Source organism: Hippocampus comes, unplaced genomic scaffold (genome assembly GCF_001891065.2).
Source record: "Hippocampus comes isolate QL1 unplaced genomic scaffold, H_comes_QL1_v1.1 scaffold36, whole genome shotgun sequence".
Taxonomy (NCBI): domain Eukaryota; kingdom Metazoa; phylum Chordata; class Actinopteri; order Syngnathiformes; family Syngnathidae; genus Hippocampus; species Hippocampus comes.
The window spans coordinates 6,194,320-6,217,815 of NW_017805695.1; the positions used below are offsets into that span (position 1 = coordinate 6,194,320).

Consider the following 23,496-nt stretch of genomic DNA (forward strand, 5'->3'; position numbering starts at 1 on the left):
TTCAGTCTCCCATCCCTTCAGCAGTCTGCTGCTTTAATTAAACGTAGATGAGTGGGAGAAAGGAAAGATAAGCAACAATGCTAATTAACATCTTGTGATTTTTGTTGATGCATAAGATTGGGGAGTAATGGCTTGGTGCGGCTAAATGAAAAGAGAATTTTTGTAAATGTTCAATTCATTTGTGTCTGCCAGTGTGGGAGAAGACCGCCTTTCCACTCCACTGGAGAGTAGACATGATGAGGGGCAATCGTAAATGCTTGGCTTCAGAACTTCATAGAGCACAGTCTCCTCTCCTCCTCAAGTGTCCTGTTGTTCTGCTGACCAGGTTCAGTGGCTGGGACGACCCTTTGCCAGAGATGTGGACACACACAATCGCCCCCTTTCAGTGTAACAAAGAGCTCAGAGATTCTAGTCTGGTATTTGTGACAATAAAGCTTGTCTTTTTTTCCCCCATGTTTGAGCTTGAGGCCCAACTTAACCTGATCACGTTAAAAGGCACGCGTGACATTAAAATTAAGACAACGTATTTGAGGAATGCTGAGAAGACAGCACAAATGCCAAACAATGGAGGACTCTCCTGTTTTGGAACCTGCTTGACGGAAGCACAGTAATGACAAAGATTATTGGCTTGGACGGCAATGAAGAACTGAAAGTCTCATTAAGTGAGCAAACTCTGCGGACGCGGCACGATCAAGAAATCCACGGCGCCCCAATAACAAAATGCAGTAGCCGTTGCGCACACACATTTTGGCACTGCAGTGTAATGCCACTTGGTCCCATCCCCGTGCTTTGTACAATGTGTCTCCTGAAAGATGAAAGGAGGCGAGTTAATTGCCTTATCTACAATAGAAACCACCCTGCAAGGACTTCCCATTTCCCCCAGCAATTAGGAATCACTTCCCCCCAGGTACTTGTGAACAAGGCGTGGGGTCACACTCATGTGGCATCAATCCCCAGCAGACTCTTCCTGTCATCAGCTAACCTATTGAGCATGTAGCATATGATGATGTCTCCGATGACTTGATACGACACGCGTGTAGCAGGTAATGAAACCAGTGAATATCACAGGAAACATTTACATTACTCGGGTTGGTTGTCAACCCAGAGCATCCCGTCTTTGCCCTTCTCTTTGACCGAGAACAACAAACTACGATAAAAAAAATGTATTACATGGTGTGAAGCCCGGTTAACCAACGATGCCAGTGAGCAGCCCGTGTTTTTATGATTACAGCACAATAATTGGAACTAACGACTTCCTGCTTTACACCCCCATCTCATGTGGGTTGTGCACACTGAATGAACAATGTTTTGCTTTTCCCAGGATTTAGGCTAAGGGGGTGGGGGGCGGGGGGTTGGTCGGGGAAGGACGGGGTGGGGGGGCTGATGCTTGATGAACAAGATGGGCTGTCTGGCTGGCTTGGACTCTTAGGTGACTCGTGAGGATGTTTGAAATGTGCATGAACTGTGAAGGAAGTGAGTCACAAAAATGTCTATCACAGGTTCATTTGTATGTACGCCACAGCCTCCTTTTGTACTGGAGTGAGATGTGCTGAGGCGCATTTCCCTCATCCTCCATCAGTGAGCTACAATACTACCCCCTTTCAAGCATCTAGAATGAGCTCTCTGCCGTTGTTCTACACAGAGCCTTGTCTACATGACTGGTTAACAGCTCACTCAGAGTGGGCTGGGCAGCACAGATGACAAACCCAACATACCTCTATGGAGCAAAAGAGGGAGCATGCACCGAACTAGTAAATTTGTGAAATTACTGAGCACCCCTGCAGACAGCATTACAAGGGGACATCTAAGATTGAATTTGCCTCCAGTCATATACTGTACATACCTCGGCATTAAGCACAATGTCACACAAGACTTATGCATTGCTCGGGACTCGGCAAATCTTGTAGAACTTTGTACTTACATCTACAGTGAATGTAAATGTAAATAAAAAAATTTAATTTAAAAATGATATTTCACCTAACCCGACTGGTCTATTGCCATACCTGTGATTAAGTCCTTTGATAGTTTTTAACCTGGATTTAAAAGTATTTACACTTTATTAGTATGTTTTGAATCTTTATTCATTCACTCTGATAATACAGGATACCAGCAAATCCGGGGACCGTATTATATACAAGTAGAGAGGGGGAAACATGCTTTTTAAGGGTGATTTGGGGTTGGGGAGTTGTTGTTATACACGGGTGGGTGTGATTCACGGCATTTTTAAGTACATTTATCCATTAAAGAAAAAAAACTGTCAGGAAGCATCTCTATCTCATGAGCATTGTGTGAAACAACCGAGAGCTGTGTTAAAATATTGATTCGTGAGTCAGTTATTAGCCCAGGTATTTAGTGATCTCACTGCCACAATTCGATGAGGTCCTGTAAGTTTGTCCTGCTTTTCAATGGACTAGGACGAGTCAAGGTCCACTACATAGTTTGAGGACATCTTGCCTTCGTATTGGTCACAATGACTGATCAAAGTCTTGTGAATCTCAGACTTTCTTTCTTGTGACCCCACAGTCGATTCTAACAAGCACTTTGTATCACGGCCGTATGTTTAGCAACATCTCTGCGCCGTTTCCAGCTTGCCCTGGTATCTCAGTGGCTGCAGTTACAAACTACAACCTGTTTAGAGTTTAGCTGTGATGCTGGGAGGAAACATCTAGTATGCTGCTATCAAAGAGTTTAAAAAAAAAACATTTAAATCGTTCCCTCAAGTTCAACGTTTAAAAAATTTGATATATTTTAAATTCCCTTCTTATTGGTCATCAGATTGTAAAAAAAAAAAAAAAAAAAAGGCAGCTGCAGATAGCCTGCATGCTGATGAATATCTGCGCCCATTATTGGTCCGGCCGAAAATTAATCTCTCTCTTGAGAACATTTCCCCGCTTTCTACAATGGAAAATATCCCAACAGTTTTGTCCAAAAGGGTATGTTATTGATGTAAGGGTACAACAGCACATGGCGACACAAAACAGTCTCAACACCAGTTGTTCCAATCCATTAAGTGCCACACAAGTACATCCATCACCCAATACACATGATAAGCCTGCAGGCTTTCCTGCAAGGAAATTAGAACTGGATCACTCCGTTTCACTTCCCTGTATGCTTATGGGAGTATTTTATTTTATTAAGGAGGTGTTTTGATACAGAGAACAGCTGTCGCCACAGCCTGAGCTATAGCAATGGGCCATTGGGGTGTATTAACGCGAGAACTGTGACCCATAAAAAGTGATGTGCGATAGATACAAGTTTGACTTTTTATACCTCTCTTCAGATTTATTTTCTGGTTGATAAAGCCAACGAACACACAGATATGAGTTACATTTCCCAGATTCCATTACCGGCGCTTCCGGACTATTAAAAGGCAACTTTTTTTTTCCCACGCTTTGAACCTTGAGGCTTTAAATATGATGTGGTGTGTTTATTTGTTTTTTTACTGATGAGCTTAGCCATGTTTGGCATTGTTTAGAAAAATGTTTCCTGTTGTTCAAAATATTTAAAAGCTTTACAAAAATCTATCTGCGTGACGTCTTCTTGTTAAAACGTGGAGACCCGCGGCTAGTAAGGCAAAGTCGCCAAATTAGGTAGATATTTGTTTTCAGGAATAAATTTAGCTGTTGGGGATTTTAATCAGGTGTGCTTTGTAGTCAGTTAATTACGGCAGTTGTAATATTTTTAAAAGTGAAAAATGTACATTTGTTTGTGAGTGTTTTGAGTGATTTATTCTTTGAAACATTAATATTAATATAATTTTTTTTTCTTTTCTTTTCTCTTCTTTCTACCCTCAATCTTGCTGCTGAAGGCTGTAAATTTCCCCAGTGTGGGACAAATAAAGGATATCTTATCTTATCTTATCTTATTAGAAATATACATAGTCAAACACTGCCGCGTGCAGTCCCGCTCAAATTTTCTTGACAGAATTTTACAATGAGGAACATTAAATAAATTGTTCATGAAGTGATTTTCTACAGGTGGGCAGCTCTGTGAATGTGACGCCCTCCAAAACTTTGGTGCAACCAGCTGTAATGCAAGTGCCGCCCCAGTGCAACCAGTACAAAAAGTTAGTCGGGAAACCTGGGGGGCATTTCCCAAAGGTGAAAGACGACAACCTACAGGAGATAAAAAGCTTCTAATTTTCCTCTGTTGACAGTATGTGGTTGTATGTGTTGTGTTAATATTTGTTGAAGCGCATCATTTTTAAAAAAAAAATTGTAATAACAGCGCCCAAGTCATTTCAATTGGCATATTTTTTTTATCCGATATATTTGATTGTTTTACATTTCCATTGCTCTTAAAAATAATGCACTTTAATTAGTTTTGCTGAAATATCATCACTATATCAGTGGCATCAGAAAAACGTGATAGTTAAGTACCGGAAATAGTTCCCTATTAAAAAATATATATCATCCTGAAAAATGTGGCTTATACTCTCGTTTGAATAAAATAGTCTTGCCCATCAAAGGATAGCAAGAACGACTCGAGCCTTTTTACGTCTCCACACCAGCCCGAGGCACCCCAATGTAACATAAATCCGTCTCTCCAATCTCCACCCCCTCTCTTTCTTCCTCGAGCTGCCTGGACTGCTGAAAGTCAGACACTCTGAGAAGCTGGCGGTGTAGAGGAGTCTGCTCACATTTCAAGACAAAGCCCAAATCGCTTTCAGAAAGGAGACACTTTCGAAAGCGCTATTTATCACCCAGACCTGTTTTTCTGCTTTCTGCCTATTTCACACCTCTGTAGACAAACGCGACAGAATTATGTTGTCCTTTGACTTGGAGATTCTGAGCTTTAGGTTAAATTTAAACAACCTATCAAAACAAATGTTTTCTTTTGATAAACATTCACCTATAGAGGATGATTCAGTTCGATTCAGTTCAACTCGTGGGATTACAATTTCAATAGAAATGGTTCAGCTCAGTTTGAGAGGGTATGATGCAATGACTTTTTTTGTTGGCGTTTTACTTCCATTTGACTGAACTTTTCAGTACTGTGAATATGCCATTTCATTCTAAGATACATCTCACCAATAAAAGACGATTACTTTTTCACGGTTCAAACCATCCTTTTTTAAAATCCCTACAAGATACTGTTAAAAATAGTGTTAAAAATAGGGACATATCGATACCACTTTTTCTGGAAACCTAGTACGAATACAAATTGAGTTCTTGCAATATCGGGAACTGATATGTGATAAATAAGTGTGTAACGATTCGATATAACAATTAGCACAATTCATTGTTGCCGATTCAATTCAAAGAAGATATTGCTGTTTCATTTAGAATTATAGCATCCAAGGCTTGAAATCAATTCAGTAACATGTTTTACCTTGCGCTGCTGCTGTAGCAGCAACGCTACAAGATGTACCTGGCCTACCAGCAGCATTGTGTAAAATCCCAAGGCGTCTTATAGAAAAGTGCAAAGAGCGGTGTCCTGCTTTTTTGTCAGTAACAGATGTTGAATAAGAGCAGTGTCCGTCAGCAAGAAAAGTGACAATTTGTCAGATTTAAAACCTTCTTAAAAACACAGCCATCTTGTGGCTGGTTGAGATGGAGTTTCCTGTGTGAAATTACACGATGGGGATAATCAGATAATGACCCTTTAAGCAGCAGATTTGCCTGGTTTAAGGGTAAGAGGTCATGTCAGAGAGAGGCCCCAGTGTTTCAGGACCCGAGGTTAAAACACAAGCCGTGGCCTTTGATCACAAAGTTTTAACTTTGTCCAATATGTTTGACATGCAGCCAAGAAACAAGTCTGACACTTATAGCTGTGGGTCAAGTTACGCCGATCTGAACATACACAAAAAAAAAAAACTAGCCATCGATCCCAACAACTTATTTTCATTCTGTGTTTTGAGGCACACCCCGCATCCCTCGCTGTTCTATGAGGCCATAGTAGGTCGATCTCGTAACACATAAAGCCCATGTCCCACTAAGCCGTGAAAGTTTGCGAAGGTAGCGAAAGTTGATTTTACTTCGGGGTTCGTTCAAGGTCGCAAATGTTCACAAAGACATTTGTACAATCAACATTTTCTACGTGAGCACTTAGACGTTTATGCAAAAAAATGATAAGTATAATTATTTTAATCAAAATTGAAATCACAATTTTAGAAATGATTATTCAATGATTTCAAAACTTGGTGTTATTCAACAACTAAAACTCAACTAGTCCAAATCATCATAGATTCATGATGATTCGTTCCTGCACATTGAACACTTTATTTTTTAACACATTGTTCTTACCTTGCAAATACCAGGTGAAATTCAAGCCTTTGGCATTTTCATTCTGCCTCATCCACACCTTTGACGCTTTGCAACTGTGCACACATTGAAGCCTTGAATAAGCATCATCCTTATCTCTTTGTCATATGTATTTTTATGTTATGTTATTTTCACAAGTTTTGGGATATACTGGGCAAACCTGGGACCTTGGGAGATTGTATTTTGTGCCATGTAATGTGGAAATGTGTGTTGGTACGATGAAAAAAAGGCCATGGATCTCTGCATCCTTGATTTATGGGTGTAGGAAAATTCCATGAATCCTTCAAAACTCATCTTTAAATCGAACTCGAAAGACTAACAAGAAAAGAAATTCAAGTAAAATAAAAATCTCTTCAAACAATAAATATTTTTAAAAAAAACAACAAAAGTAAAAACAAATACTGTTCCTACACATTTTGACCTCTTAGGGGCAGTATGGTGCCATGCATGCATGGATTACACAGAATGAGAACACAAAGAAATTGTGATTACCCATGTATTAGTGTTTCCACAGGGTTTGTGTGTAAATATGCGTTATTAGAAGGAATATCTCTCCCAAAGCCATTGCGGAACATAAAATGTTATTGAACATTTGATAGCCCAACCACTAGACTCAAGGTTTGATTAGGTATTATAAGTAACTAGATGGTGACTTGATTGTAATTAAGTAAAACAGCAAAGTCATCTCATCCCCATTATTCTTGATTTACGTCAGCGTTGATAGAGCGATAGAAAGCCCACATTACACTTGAGATTTGTAGCTATTATCGTTTACAGCAACATGGGAATTTTATCTTTTGAGTTTGAAATTCCCGACTGCATACACCTCGCGTCTCGCAGAACGTGAGATATGTCAATGTTTCAGGTAGCAATCACTTAATGCAAGCTAATTGTTTGAGACAGAACCATCCATTTACATATTTTGTGTTTCAACAGTGTGTAGATATGTTTGTCATACCATGATGTTCAACACTGAGTGATTTCATGAGTAAAATATTAGGAAAGGTGAAAATCAAAATCAAGCAGGTAAAACTGAAATCAGTAAAAGTCAGTCATTAAATAGCTGGAAATGTTTTTTTTTTTAAAACACCATCATAAAATGCTGAAAACGGTCCTTTGTGTGTGGAATGAAAAGCGAGCAGTCTGGCACAGCAATTTAACCTGATCTAAAGCAAAGACACATTTTCATGAAATAAGAAGCATATGGCTCGACATTCAATTACACCTATTTTCTCTCCGGCTTACTCCTAACAAGAACCACTTGTTCCCCGCTCCTGGGCTTGGTGAGGAATCGTCCCGCTACACAGCTTGGTTTAATCCTCAGAAGCTAGCCACCTAAAAGCAGCCCTTCGTTCACAAACAGACCTTGAAGGGACATCAGACATACCGCACAAACAGGATCGCACAAAGTTTGCCTTTTCAGCCATACAACCACAAAAATAAATAAATAAATAAATATGCGGAACACTGACTCACTGCAAGTCAAGCATAGCGGGCTTATGGAAAATGTAAAAATAATAAAGCTCGACTACAATTTTACAACTGATTAAAATATGGCATGAATTAAAACTCAATTACATGATGATTCATTGCAGGAAGATGCCTAATGGGGGGGAATGTTTATGTGAAACTTTAAATCAAGCAACATTTAAAAAAAAAATCAGGGATACATGTTTAATTTGAGTTCCAACCAAATCCTTTTGGTGAATCGTTTCATGGGAAACAGAAAAATCCAGACATCATGCTTTCCATTCTCACACAATTATTTTTTTAATTGTGTTTTTGTCAAAAGTGGGTCAAAATAAAAGTCAACAAATGGGATCCAATGCTACATCAAAAACTGATTTTCAAAGAGAACGCACAACAGAATGACTAATAACTGAACTCGGGCCCAAGTTAATGAGAGACAGCACCACGGAGGAGAGCAAGTAGAGGACAAAAAGTTCCTGGGATATGTTGTTGGCAGAGCGCAGGGTCCAAATGCTTGTATTTAAGGAGATAAACAGATGAATTTCCACACGGTCGTATGGTAAATAATTTAGCTTCAGGTCAATTCTTTGCTGACAGAGTTGTTTCGAAAAGAATACAAATGGAATCAAATCCTCTCCTGGGAGGAAAAAAAAAAAGATGCTGCTGAATGTATATCTTTGGTATGACCATGATCGGTCACAACTGACTGAAATTTTAAATATTGACATAGTTGTCCTTGGAAGACCACGCTTCCAGCTGTAGACTGGTCTTCGGTGAAGTTGATGCTTATCCATCTGCACTGAAATGCGAGGATTTTTTTTTTTTTTTTTTAACCTCAACTTCTCTTTGACCTTCTAACCTCGCTTTGCTCCTTCAGGGTCTTGATGTCCTCCAGCTGCCCAAACCTCTGTAACTCATGTCTGAGATGAGAGGGCACAATGAAACACAGTGTACTTTATTGTAACATTGCCAAAGTCTGCGTGTAGCCAAACCGCAGTTTATTATTATTTTTTCCCTAGGATGACACTCGTGCATGGTAGTAGCTGGCCACATTGTATCCCATAGGAGATCCTCAGGTTGTTCATGATACTATATATTGACAACAGAATTATTCTGTGCCCTTAGCTCATGATGTTATGCCTGCATAATTTGTCTTTACAAGGAGTGGAGTTTTTTTTTTTTTTTTTAAATAGTTTGTCATCTGTAACCTTTCTACTTGGTCACTATCTTCTGAATGACATTGATTCGATGACAACAAAATGGCCTAATGCTTATTGGCCCACACCGAGATTGACGACTTCCCCAAATTTGACGATGAACGAAATACAACTGAACTGCAAACGAAAATCTTTGTGGTGGTGGACGGGTGGATGATATAAATCCATTGTATCCACCACGGTTGTCTGATTGGTGTCTGTCACACCTTGCAAAAAAAAAAAGCGATTGGAGTAGTACTTGGTTTTTATAAAGCGGTACACAAAATAAGGTACATTGCACAAATAAAACCAAACACATTAGATTGTCCCAATGGATGTTCGGATGAACACATAGCACATCTGTAAAAAGAAAAAAAATGTTTACTGGCGGGTTTGTGGGGCCCCACAGCTGTGGGAGGCTCCGGTCTGGTGTCTGGCAGCATATTCTGTGAATGTCTCACCACCATTTCCGTGCACAAGGGAGCCCACTCATGTTTAATGCCTTTTGAACAAGTTCGGCGTTATGGAAAGAGTAAACTGTGCCAGAAAAAAAGATCAAACAAAAGGAGGAAAAGCTGCAGGACATCCACTCTTTTACTTGGAAGAAATGAGAAACATTGATTTAGGCCTACAAATAGTACTGCTCGCCTAAATCGTTAATAGCCTCATAAAATACAGATGTCTTGTCAAGTGGTGCCCTGGCGGGCTTTTCTAGGAATCACATAAAAGTAACTTCACTCTGGAGCGAAAATGGATTTTCACCATTTGATCCAACTTAGGATATAAGAGTGTAATGAATCAAGACAATGTAGTGACAGTCACTTTAAGATGGCGTGGCAACATACAAAAGCTACTAAACACTATCAGACTCCAGCAGTGACTGGAGAGACTTGGGGTCTTAAGTGGTCGAGTTGTCGCAACTGTCTCAAGTCTTGCGACCCCAACAGAGAACATGCTGTTCGTTCTCATTGGGATTTTGTGGTTTGCACATAAACATAAAAGACACCAGGCCAGCATGAAGAAGAAAAATTCTCCTTTTTGTCATGTGCGTGCAATTTGACCCATGATAGCCAACACACATCGTAAGTGGCACTCACTGGAACAGAGGGCCTGGGGAGCAGGTTGGGGTGTCGAAGTCTTACTAAAGGACACAACCAGGTGTCCGAGAGGGATGGTTTTGAACCAGAGCCTCCACAGTGGCAGGTGAGAATCTTAACCACTTAGCCACAGCTGCCCAGTTTAACATAAGCATAAAAAAAGGGTCGCTAATATGCCGCCTCCTAACCACTAGAGGTGCAACAACCGATCGATTAATAAGATAAGCTAAAATAAGAAAACCTTTATTTGTCTCGCAATGGAGAAATTCCCAATTCACAGCAGCAAAGTTATGAAAGGAAGAAGAAGTAGAAGAACAAAATATAGGAGCTGCTGGAAAGGCAGCCACTCTCGCTGCGCCATCTTGAAGTCAAAATAACTAATTGACAACTAATCGATCCAATAATTGAACTATTTCAATAATCAATTCATCTTTTAGAGACCTTGTTTAACTGAAAATGAACCAGTAATTTCCAAATCCTTTGAATTTCAGTCCCTCAACAGTCAATATTCTCTGGATTTCATACTTTGACAAGAAAAAAAAAAACAAAAAAACTAACAAGAGAGATTGCTGTGCCAGCCTGGCTATTTTATAGTACTTGAATCAGGTTTTCCTTTCATAGTTCTCCACTTCCGATGTAAATGTTCAGAAGAGTGCCAGGGGGGAAGGGGAAAAAAAGGAGCGAAAGGAAACGTGGGCAAGCTCGATGTGCACCCGGAGCTCATATGTCACTTGACCTCCATTTAAGATGGAGCCCCTGCAGTTGCTGGGTAGGCAGGGGTGTACCTTTCAAGGCAACCTTTTCTTTGCTTCATGAGAAATGACAAGCTAGGAGGAACATGCACAAAGGCAGAGTAAGACGTCTGCCTGGGACTCATTTATAATAACTAAAAAAGGGCAACTAGCAAATAATTATGGTGCAAACCCGTAAGTTGTACAACTTAATGCCATACATGAGATTTTGACTCTAACTAAAAAGAAAAAGAAGCTGCGCTTGTGATTTCTGAGCAAATGTAAGAAAATTTGAATGAAAAAAAAATCACATTAAAGCAAGTTATGCTCATAGTTGCAACCATTATTCTTAATTACATCCAAGGCTCTTCAAGTGATTAAATTTCACACGCTGAACATTTATGTTCCTACACACAGCGAACACACTGACCACCATACCGCCAACTGCTCTGCTGTGGCCACACACCAGAGCCAACAAATCCAAGAGACAGACATACACGCACACACACCCACCCAACCCACACACGCACACACGCACACATGCACACACGCGCAAACACACACACACACACACACACACACACACACACACACACACCCACACACACACACACGCACGCACGCACGCATAAGTACATACAGTATTCCCTTCCGTGCATAGTGTGAGTTTGTGTATTGACAATTTTGCAAATTCCTGAGGCAGTGACAACTCTGTGTGTCCTGCAGTTTTGAGCTCCCATCTGCATTACAGGAAGCCAACAGCAAAACACACAGCCGCCATCTCCTGCGCCTGCTGTCACTCAGATCCTCTGGGGAGACCACAGCTTGTGCCTTACATTTTGACCACACGCATGCACGCACGCACCCAAATAGACCAGAGACCTCCAGCCACATGGTTCAAAATGAGGAAGACAAGGCTATGGCCTTTTGACTAGACTTGGAGCTGAATGAAGGTACACAGGGATGGTATAAAAAAAAAAAAAAAGGCGTGTGGAACAAAGAGGACCTTGCGGAGCTCTCCAATCACTGTGACGTAAAACGTGGGGAAACCACCATAACAAAATCTACACTTCCTGTGATTCTAAACCAGGAGGGGCAATCAGGGAGCATTCATGTCAGACACAACACTTTAGCATCTTTCATCACCTCGACTGATAAGGACGGAAATGTTGTCCGGAGCTTCAGCACCTGCACAGACCACTCCATTGTACTGGAGGGGAACCTATTGCGTTTGTCCATTGTCGGAATTTAACCCACTGCTAGTGATGAAAAATAAGGATTTCATGCAGGGCTGGCAAACTCATTTTTGTCGCGGGCGACTTTCGGTCTTCCTTCGCAGGGCTGTTATGACACCGAAAACAAATGTTTCATAGTCTCATCAATTTATTACTTGTATCCAAAAAAACTATAGTATAGTTTTGAAATAAGTCAACTTTAATAGTTTGTTCAATTATTGTTCAAGAGAGTGTAAACAGGGTAACAAAATAATTGCTTTTATGTAATTATTTATTACACGTGACAATTTGACATTTTGATAGATTTTAGCAAGACCATGCACCTTGACACAGATGATTTGCTTTCGCGTGCCACGTAAAATTACGCGACGGGCCGGATCTGGCCCCCAGGCCTTTAGTTTGACACCTATGATTTAATGCACCACCCAAAAAGGGGCTTATGATGATGAATAAAATCTAGTTTTTAAAAAAAATTCAGTGCCATCTGATGCAAGATAGGTGGGCCAGACAACCTAAGATCTGCAATATGCACCTGCTAAACATAGTGTAACAATGTTTTTCTTTCGGAAAATGTTGCAATTAATTGATCACGAAAAAATGATAATGTTCATCGCAAATAGCAAAAATTCGCAAGTAATTGATCCAGCCTAAAAAGGTTAATATGTGGAATACACTTGGCAAGGTAGAAAGTCACTCTTTTAAAAATAGTATTCGGGACCACGCAGCAATATCTTCTACCATGGAAGTACTCATTTTTATGCAAAAGCAGACGTATCGCTTAAGTAGTTAGTAACACAAAAAAACAAAACAGAGCCATTCGGAATATCCGTGATAAACAACAAACGTACAGGATAACACTTTTACGAAAACAATATCCATAATACATACATGTACATACGTATGTACATTTCCATCATTTTTGGCTACAGTGGTGAGGAAGGATGGAGAGAAGAATGCAAGACAAACAGGAAGCACCTTTGTGAGTAAGATGGGGGAGTCATCGCGGACTTTTTGTGTGAGAGTGTGTATGTAAGTGTGTGTGCGCGAAACATCCCCAAATAAAGCAACATGAATTGATTTTCCTGGTTCTGATGTATTCACTTGGAAGCATATACATCGAGCGCTCATTTGGAAACGAAAAACAATGAGTTGGGTTGGGAAGTGCCCCAAAAAACACCACCCATCTGCTTTTGATGTGCCAGAACTTGACGCGTACTTCGAGGGAGGCGTAAATTCAGAATAGCTGTAAGCAGGCCAGCGTTTAAAGGGATCTACTCGATGGCATGGTTTGTGAAGCTACAGCGAACAAATTGAATGGAAGCTGCGGAAGGTGAAACAGAGTGCAAGTCGCTCCATAGTGAGAGCACAGGATCAAGCCAGGGAGCTTGTTTCACATAATTAAAACCACAGAAAAAGAAATAACGGGACGGATAATGAGCTTCATTCACCGCTGTCGTAATTGCTTTCGACAAATAGAGTACAATGCCAGACATAATGCGCAAATGCTACACGTATGCATAATTGCCAGAAACACAACGCAAACTTAAGGTCATTTTACAAGATAAGACATTCAATAGATCTTCTTTTGACCACGCCCACTATTAAGCCGGATGTCACAGCTATAGCAGTTCCACTAATGAGTATAATATAGTAAACAAAATAAAACCACGGTCATGTACAGTATTAACTTCGTATTCATTTAAGAGTCTGATTCGTGCTCGGAAAATAAAAAGGTACAACCACCTTTAAGATAAAGGTATTTTGTGCTGAGGAAAGGGGGTGGATGGATAAATCAAACCATAAGAATTAAGCGGTTTATCAGAATGTTGCAAGCTGTAAATAGTAAAAGCGAGAAAGTTTCCCACAAGGCCCCCCGCGCAAACAATAATTCAGACCAACTGCAGTGTTTTGTTCAAAGACTTAAACCGTCCAGCCAGCAAAGGCTGAAGTTCAAAACCAAAGCAGACCTTTGTTTTTCTCTCCCCAACAGCTTTCCAGTCATTTGAGAGGAGGCATGCAACATAAAATCACATAAAGGCGCAGAAGAAATGTGAGCGAGTTGATTTTCGCAAAAAAAAAAAAAAAAAAAACTGTTCCGTGCCTTACGCTCGCAGGGCAACGGACTGAGACAGCCGTCGCTTTTCAGGGAGAGTCGAACAAAGACGTGACCTAAAAAGATATAAAAGCACTGTGAAACTTGGTTGACATTCAAAATGAGTGAGCATGAAATCATTTATTCACATGCTGACTAAAACCAAGAGCCACACATACTGCTGGCGCCCAAACCAAGGTGTACAGGCACCTCATGACATTTTCATGTCATTACTCAGGTTTCTTTCTGGTCATTGTCCTTTCGAAGGGCACCAAAATAAATGATCTGTATCATATTAGGACTAGAAGTGACAATCAACGGAAAAAACTGAGCTGATTTGGCGACATACATGGGAAGGGCCGGGGGGGCTTTTTACAAGGAACCTTTTTAAAACAATTTTATACCAAGATGAAATTATTTTGTTTGTCTCTTTGTCAGCTAAGCACAGAGTATGACGTCAAACTATAAACAGAGCAGATGCAGCTATTGCCACAAAGGGCACACACACCTTAACATAACCTTGAGATCACCCTCTTGTTCAAGTGGTGAGCCGAATTGAACTGCACCAATTTGGGCAAACACACAGCTTCATGTCATGAGAAGCATGTGTTCAAACAAGACTGTATCTAACTTTAAAACAAAATAATAATTAAAAAAAAAAGTACTTGCATTGCAATTGCACAAGGCAAGGCAGCTTTATTTATACGGCACGTTTCAAAAACAAGGTAAATCAAAGTGCTTCCCATAATTAAAAGTACATTTAAAATCACTTACAAAAGAGTTAAAGACATTTAAATAACCACACCAAGAAATAAAAAGTTAAAAAAAAAAAAATAATAATAATACCAAAAGAACACGTGCGAGAACTTTTAATGCTTTCAAAGACCTCAATCATAGGTAAGAAAAGCAATAAAAGCGATGCTGGATTTAAAAGCATTTACACTTGGGGCTGACTTCACTTCTGTTGGCAGCTTATTCTGTTGGCTTGCAGCATAACAGCTAAATGTTACTTCATAAAGTTTGCTTGGAAATCTGGGCTCCACTAATTGACCCGAACCTGCAGACCTAAGAGCCCTACTGGGTTTACATTCAATTAGCATTTCTTGAATGTATGAGGCTCTGTTCACCCCACCAAGCACAACCCACTGTGCCGTAAGCCAAGACTAGTACATCTTTGTGTTCCCATGATGACCGGAGACGGAGCAAGGTATGAACACTTGTTCTTGAGCATCAGAAACTTCGGGGAAAAAATAAAAGTGTAAAGCACAACTTATTTATATTTCCACTTGAATAGGCTGCCCTCAATTAATCTGTGAGTGAGGCGCATGCTGCAATTACATTGCCGAACACAAATACCTCCGGGTCAGTGGTTAGCTGGTTGACCCTGCGCACTTGGGTATCAAACGGAGTTAAAGTTCCTTCCAATTAAACACCAGTGACCTTTTCACTCGGTTTCAATCGGCTGCTGCGTCGGGCCGATTGAGAGGTGCTCTGGTGTCACTCTGCTTGTGGCCCCGTTGGTGTAATGAGTTCATTCAGCCTCGGCGCACAAAGAGTTAATGGCTGCCGGGATTATGCAATGACAAGCCAGACGTCTTTCTCCTCTCTTGCCGCCCCTTTATTCTTGCCCCCGCGTTCTAATAGTAGGGCGCCAAATTCAGCATTCCTGCACGTTTCGATCTGGAGCATTTGAATGCCGCGGCATGCTTGGCATCGGTCTGGGGACAAAACAGCAATTGTGTTGCACTGTGAGGAGACTCACACCTGCCCTGCAGGGAGGTGTTGTCGTAAAGATTTACAGCGCTACGTGATATCAACAGGGGGTCAAACTAGTAAAAACTTCAGGACTAATGGTGTCTAAAAGGAACCTGATCCGATGTTATCTATAATAGCTGAGAAATTGTCCAGAAACAACAGATTAGGCGTTTCTATGGTCAGATACCCTTTGACAACATTAGGAGAGAAAATACAGAGCTTAGTTTTGTGTCTTTGTCTGAGGTCTCGGGTCACCATCCTACTGTATGTGCATCTGTACGACAATGTTAAATGATTACAAAGTAAATGAAAACAAGCACTCATTTTATAACCTTATTTTATGCCTTCCAAGGATGACTATACTCGGAACCACGGAATCCATGAAGAACTGAAGAAAAACCCACATAACCACAGAGTAGTAGACGTAGTGTGGAGCGTGGGGACAAAAGCTTTAGATGGCATGCCAAGCGTAGCTCCAGTTCCTTCTGTGAAGAGGTTATCTTCTTGGCTCGAGTTTGGATGACGACTCACAGCCCAGGAGGCCAATGATGGGGGAAAAGTGTGTGACGATGATGAGTCTGTGTCTAAGCGTGTCTGTGTGTGAGTGGTGGCCAACAGCAACTCCTGGATGTGTGTGTGTGTGTGTGTGTGTGTGTGTGTGTGTGTTCATTCTGTTTTTGTTTTCTATTCTACCGGCATTCATGAATATCTGGCATTTAAATGTCCCCATAATGAAATATATGACTACATTTTGAGCTGCGAATGAGTACTGGTCTACCACTGCCAACAACAATCAGCAATCAGAATGAAAAAAATTGTTAAATGGCGATTTGCGCAATATATGTTACCCTGGAATATCTCATATTGTAGACACTCCTTAACACAGACGCCATTTTTTGACAAATAGCTTCTGAAATGTCCCCACACATACCACACGTGATATATTCGCAAACGTAGCTATGATGCGGATGACTTTTCACAGCGAACATTCTTTGGCACATCTTACAATGTTATTTGGACCGACGTCAGTCTTGTCAAACCCCAAATCAATTCCTGGCCTCCTCCAGATTTGAAAAATAAAATGTTGTGTTCCCTTGGCTGCTTTCACAGTCACGTGACTGAATCCTGCTTGATGATTCGCAGAATGAAGACTTATCACTTCTTCTTCCTTTGCCATCTATGTACACTGATTACAGCTAATCAATGAGTGGACAATATATATGCTCACCCCTAAGTGAGAGCATTACACACATTCAGGAATTCATTACCAGGGATGTATGTTTGTGTCTTTTACGAATTCACACATTCAATCCCAGGTATGTTTTTTTTTTTGTGGGAGTGCAAAAGAGTGGCCTGAAAATGGCCGGAATTGAATGGGTTGGGCATACTGTAAAAATCCATTTTTTAAAATGTTCTAATTAAAAAATTCTGATGTGACAGGGACACAAATGATGATGTAGTGGGTGAACTACATAAAACGAAAAAAAAAAAAATCCATTCTCAGCTTGTAAGGACATTTGTGCCATTACAGTATTTATTTTGTTTAAAAAAATCTGTTCAGAATGAGACCGTTTGTTTGTTGGCAGTGAGAAGAAGTGTTTTAGCACTTTGCTTAATTATGAACTTCATCTGGTGTGCAATTCAGATGAATCGTGGCTGCAAAGAATTGAAAAGGGTGTAAGAACAGCTCGAACAAAAGAAATGCCAAAAGAAAAGTGGAGAACATTAAACAACTACAAAGACGTCTGAGGTGCAGGGTGCAAGTCAGACAGGAGACAGGACTGCAAGAAGGCACTGAGTCAATAAACAACAGAGATCCTTCCAGACAAGAGAGGCAACAACAGAGCCAAAGAGACCCGCAACCGCATAGGAAGGAGATCTCTGCAAGACCCGACTCTAATCACAACCACAGAATCCAGAGCCAGCACAAAAATCCAGAGCCAGCGCACACACTTTGTCACAAACCCACACGGGTCATTAGGTGCAGTAATCATCATTTAAAGCGAGCCGCATGGCCGTTGCAGTCATTTTGTTGGCTTTCGTTGCCCACGGAGAGCAAATGCCATCATGAACTGAGGCTTTTTTCGCTAGAGATTTGATCTTACTCATAAAATGCGCCAGAAATTGTACAGCTTTGCATAGTTTCACAACCGCACATACACAAATCCATTCTTCTCAATAGTCCGCCAGCTTTGAAAAAGGAAGGAAATTGCTCTAAAAAGCACTATTTATTTTAGGCTTATAAGAAAAAAAAAAAACATCAGGCCAGAAAGAAGCAAAGTCGACTCTTTAAAGCCAAAGTTTACCTTGCTGTGAGGGGGTCTTGTGTGGTCCCGAACTACCTTTTTGGGCATCAAATTAAGGCAAGATGCGAGCATGAGCGTAACATTGCCGCCGTTTCAAACTTGGACCCAAATGGAGGCATGTTTTATTAAAGGTTGAGGACACACACTGTGCCTTTCAGGCTCCATTACTCCTTTGAAAGAAACTCACTTAACCAAGCTCAACATCCTTCAAGACGGAAGAACCTGGATTGATTTCAAGGTCACGGAGGACGGCGAACAAGAGAAGACAGGCACGCATCTGTTTCGAAATGACAAGAAAGCCAAATCTGAGAAAGCGGGCCATCATGATTGCCGTCGGTGCAAGAGGATCCTCGCCTCGGAGCGAATCCGTCATAATGGGTTGAGTGCACGCTGCACATATCTACCGTGTGAAAAGAAGTCGACTCTCCAGTTCAAAAAAGGTTTCCTCTAAACCTGAATCAACACTTCTGGTAAATGACCAGAACCACAAGCCGCCAGACACCTTTGGTATTTCTCCCCCAGCCTCAAATTCCGTGCAAACGGGAAAACATTGCGATATCCACAACCAGATCTTATTATTCACGTCTATTCAGCGGGTTCTTTGTTCCGCTCTTTGTTTTGTTGTCACGCTCAGGTCTTCAAGTGGAACTTGCCCGCCTCACTAGAACGCTGATCCCTGCCTCGGATAAAGCACAACTATTTACCGGTAAGTCAGTTTTGGAGTGCAGGGCGACTGCGAAACAAGCGGACGCAGGACATCTTTGTGTAGTGCAGCTTTTGCTTGAATTACACAATGGAATTATAATCACTGCAGTTATTTTTCAAACATCGGATCAATTTTCAATCTTCCACCAAGTACAATTCACTTCAACATAATAACGTGTAATAAGATTTCACACGACATAAAAAAAAGTCTTCTCAAAAGTAAAAAAAAAATTTGATTTGCAATAGTATTTTTCCTGACCCATATCCAAGCCCTTAGAACATGAACTACGTCTTGTTTTATATTTTAAGAGACAGCAAGCCTTTTATCATTAATCTAGGTGTCAAAATCAATTGACCATCAAATTACGCAACTATTTTTACAATAGATAATCTTGAGTGTTTAATAAAAAAAAAAAATATATATATATATATATATATATTTGTAATTCTGTGATTGTAGTTTTCTTTTCAGTGTGGTGCTAATGTTCCTTCGTATGAACCTTTGCATAACAGACATAAACGAGAGATTGGAAGGTCACGTGCCCTCGCCGGGTCGAAACTCATCCCTGGTGTCTCAGTAACAACTGGTGCAGTCCTATATGTAAAAGTGAGAGCATGTCGAGAGTTCTAAAATGTTTAGGAGGAGTTTTGTATTTCAAGCAGCAGCGATGGGGTGAGGGGAGAGTGAATCACTTGAGGGGGGCTTGCATCGGTAAGGAGAGGGAGATTTCTCCTTGAACCGCCCGAGGGTTACTCTGAGTACAAAAGTGTGGGGGAGCTGGTTGTTTTAGAGCAGACGAAAGACAGCCTTGGTGCAGGTTGAAAACTGGAATTAACCTATTTAGGAGATAAAACATGGGAGTGTACGATGAACAAGGGTAAGGGGCTCAACTTTGTACACATTTGTCATTGGCTGTCATCATGTCAATAGAAGAAAAAAAACGGACTCAGTAATTCTTACCTTGAATTATTTGTATTTCTACAAGCAGCTCCTTGTTGCGCTCCAATGAACCGTATTACATTATCTTTGTATCTGAAATTCGAAGAAATGGGGGGGAAAAACGTTGTTCAAACATTGTTGCTTGCTTACCACTGAAAATAGTAATTCGACATTTAAACTTCCAGAATGCTCATAATTTTGAGCTTCCCTCAGAACTCGCTGGCACATCACGTACGTATGCACAATTTAATGAGATCCAATGAAAGAGTTATAACATGATTTGTTCCTCCATGGAGATAATGATACAGTGTAAAAAAAAAAAAAGTAGAGTTAACAAGGCTGAGATCATATTTAAAGTTTCGCTCATGTGAAAATCTGAATTTACAAAAGTAATTGTCCCTTTTCTTGTCCCCTAACTTAAATATGGAATAAAAAATAACTGTCGTGGTCTCCACTTCCAGTCGCACTCCAGCATACGAATTGAATGAGTTTCGAAAATAAACCCTGCCCCTTAATAAAGTGCGTTTAGAGTACTGTAGTTCCCTTTAGCCTTGGGTTGGTTTCGTGCACATCCACCATAGCTGAGCATTACTCTCTTTGGAAAAGACGATTTTGGCATCAGTCCTCAATGTATCGCCCAACAAGTCCACATGGGCGTGGCTTTTTCTCACATTTTTGTATCATTCCTATCGTTATTTCCTCTTTGCAGGGCATCCATTGAGTTGCCAAAAAATCAGGATATGGTCATAGAGGACGGCAAAGGCGGCGGCGGCGGCGCCCCCCACCGCCGCACGTCGACGTCGGACTCTGGTTGCACACGGCAAAGCAAAACTCTTCCCAAAGATGTCGTCACCGACAAGATGTATATGGGTCAGTGTCAGCTCGGGTCGTGTGGGTCAGTGTCTGCTAGGGTCGTGGGACACGTTATGCGGGGTAAGATTAAATCCATATCGAAGAGCCACAGGCGTATGGGAGAAAGTTCAGCTGGTGTTCGTGTCGCCATGATGGTGCCAGCTTGTTAGTGTCCATCGAGGGAGACATTCCGCTTCATCCTGACGAGGCATTCTGTCAGACTACCTCCTCAAGGACCTTCATAAAAACAAAAGCGGTAGATTGTTTCAGGCATCACGGGGGTTTTACCGCTGCTTACTTTGCTCTTCGCATTTTTTTTTTTTAACAATGCTTTCTGCTGCGGTCAAAATGGCGTCCGATGTGGCAAAAGTGCTCACAAGCTAAATTAAAACTCCAGTGAAAGTAGTGTCGTTGAATACCAAGAGCAAGATTGCGTTGCGTCCACGCTAACGTTTTTGCTGTCAAAACCTCCCAGCTACTGACAAAAAAAAGCTAAATCAACTCATCAAAAAAATACGGTTTACATCAATAGATGTATTTGAAAGTAAAACTAGACTATAGTGACCGAATCTGTGCATCATTTGCTCTTTCCATTTGTAACGGGCAACTTAGTGACAGATGGATTTGTCAATATCATGACAAATGTCTCATGACAAATGTCATGGAGCTTTTGCTGTTTTGCTTTCAAAGTGGGCGGATGGACCAAGGACGACCCCTCCTGCCCGGTGGAGCAGTTCTATCCTGAGTTTAATGAGTGGAGGACAGCGGCTCGCATGGTCAAGCAGCGGGGTGACGTGGCCGTCGGCACCCTGGACGACAAGATGTACACAGTGGGTGGGCAAGACAACATCCGATGCTACAATAATGTGGAGAGGTGAGCTGCTTTGTGGTGGGGGCTCCCCTGTTTAGATCTTAAATGACAAGGAATGGAGAATTGACGAAACATCAGCTTTCTTTCAAATTAACGATTAATGAATCGGTAGGTTCTAATGTATTATGAACATGACGGGAGAACCTCGATGAATGTCCTGAACTCCCGTTTCCATGTCACTGTTGCACTGAGCAGAATCATGCGGCATTTGGCTGTAGCTCAATTTTCCACATCTGATCAGCGTTTTTTTGTTGAGACCATAAACTTGATTAGACTGAATCAACAGGGTCACCGTTGTTTGCAATTGCCAATTCCACACAATTGCCAGAATTAATTCAACGTTTATTGCGCTCTTCCCAAATGCTGCGTTTTAAAGCTTTGGTTTGTGCTGCGACCAGTTCCTATGTTGCACAAGCAAGCAGGAAATATTGACGAAAGTTGGCGAGAACATTACAACCTTCGATTGCACTGAAGGCCATTTTGGAGTCACTTTTCTGACAAATCAATCAATCTCGAGACGGCTGCAGACGGCTATGTGCTGGCTCGTGTTTTGCGCCAACTGTAAATAACTCTCAATTCCAGACATTTGTCGCCGGACAAGTCACCGAACAGCAGAGGTCAGCATGAAGGCCGCATTTATTTGTGGCCTTGCCGACAACATGCGTCATGTGCGACATTTTCACCAGGGCACGTACGCACGTACGCTATATGCTTGGCTCCAGCGCGCTCAGATAGCTTGAAGCGGTTGGTGCCCCTCCAGTTCCCACAGAAGAGGCACTTCTTAATAAAATGAGCCAAAGAGTTGGGGAAACATCCACTCCAGCCTACCTGAGTGTAGGCGTTCCCCGAAGGCCACTACGAGTGCTGCGGTGGGGATTTTCAAGGCTTGTCTGTGCGCCTTTCAACCAAACACCAATTTAATAGAAGTGTCATGAGGAAGATGCTCAAGTGTGCGTCATTTTCTGGAGGCTATGCCAGCTAACTGGGGGGCAAAAAGGAGATGGCTTGCCAGTGAGTCTTCCGGGGTGAATGTAAATAAGGCGTTGAATGGGAGCCCATATCACATAACGGCGACACAAAATGGGCTTTTTTTTTCTCCTTACTTTGTTTGGCATTGGCAAAACCACTAATACTGGGTCATAGTTCTAGTACTAGGTGAGCCAAGAATGTCAAGCCGATACCATACGCAAACAAGTACGACACTCAGATGCTCAACGGTCGAGGATATTTGTCGATGTTTCGGCATTGCAACATTTGAGTTCACATATGGTCGATGTTGACATGTAAAACTTCTTTACTGCACTTACAGGGGCAGTTAATTAAAAAAATATATGAACAAAACGTTCTATGCGTCCCCACTATGTTCAACATGATTCCCTTTGCGTTTGCGCATTTTGAGCGTGGCACCTAAAAATCCACACGTTTTTAGCCATCCGAGGGAGCGGCCATTTTCCCACTTGCGGCGATGACATCACAGTTGCTCGGGGCTCCGGAAACGACCAATCACAGGTCAACTGTATTCTGGGTGTGGTCAGGTCATGTGACCTTTGCAATTTGAGTCCTTCAGCGCCGCGACATTTCTAGCACAAATACCGCACCTGTTATTGAGCGCATTATCATCAGAAGCTAGCTGCTTGTTTTGCCTGAAGCGCACACTCTGACACCCCGACCCCCACCCCGGCAGGTACAACCCAGACACAGACAGCTGGAGTGCGGATGTAGCACCCTTGAGCAGCCCCCGCAGTGGAGTGTGCGTGGTGGCCATGGACGGATACTTGTACGCTATTGGAGGACACGATGGGATTGCGGCCATAAATACCGTGGAGAGGTACTGCGGCCCGATTTTTTTTTTTTTTTAATTTCCATAGTCTCCAAACATTATTCAAGACTGTGGCGAGTGATACGTAAACACTGTCTTGAATGCTTTATGGGTGCCGTTGTTCCTCAAAAGCATCTTACGTAACAGAGTTGAAGACAACTCGG

The 23,496-nt window shown here is 41.5% G+C and overlaps 1 protein-coding gene and 2 long non-coding RNA genes across 3 annotated transcripts in view; 2 read left to right on the forward strand and 1 right to left on the reverse strand.

The window, feature by feature from the left end:
- The window catches only part of ptk7b (protein tyrosine kinase 7b), a 74,984-nt gene that overhangs the window by 47,787 nt on the left and 3,701 nt on the right, over positions 1 to 23,496 (reverse strand). The gene's annotated exons all lie outside the window — the stretch shown is intronic.
- LOC109523077 (uncharacterized) lies at positions 762 to 15,261 on the forward strand. The gene is made up of 3 exons (XR_002169695.1): positions 762 to 773; positions 5,892 to 5,897; positions 15,104 to 15,261. It is a non-coding gene; the product is annotated as an uncharacterized LOC109523077 (long non-coding RNA).
- Positions 20,705 to 23,352, forward strand: LOC109523076 (uncharacterized). The gene is made up of 3 exons (XR_002169694.1): positions 20,705 to 20,898; positions 21,333 to 21,516; positions 23,198 to 23,352. It is a non-coding gene; the product is annotated as an uncharacterized LOC109523076 (long non-coding RNA).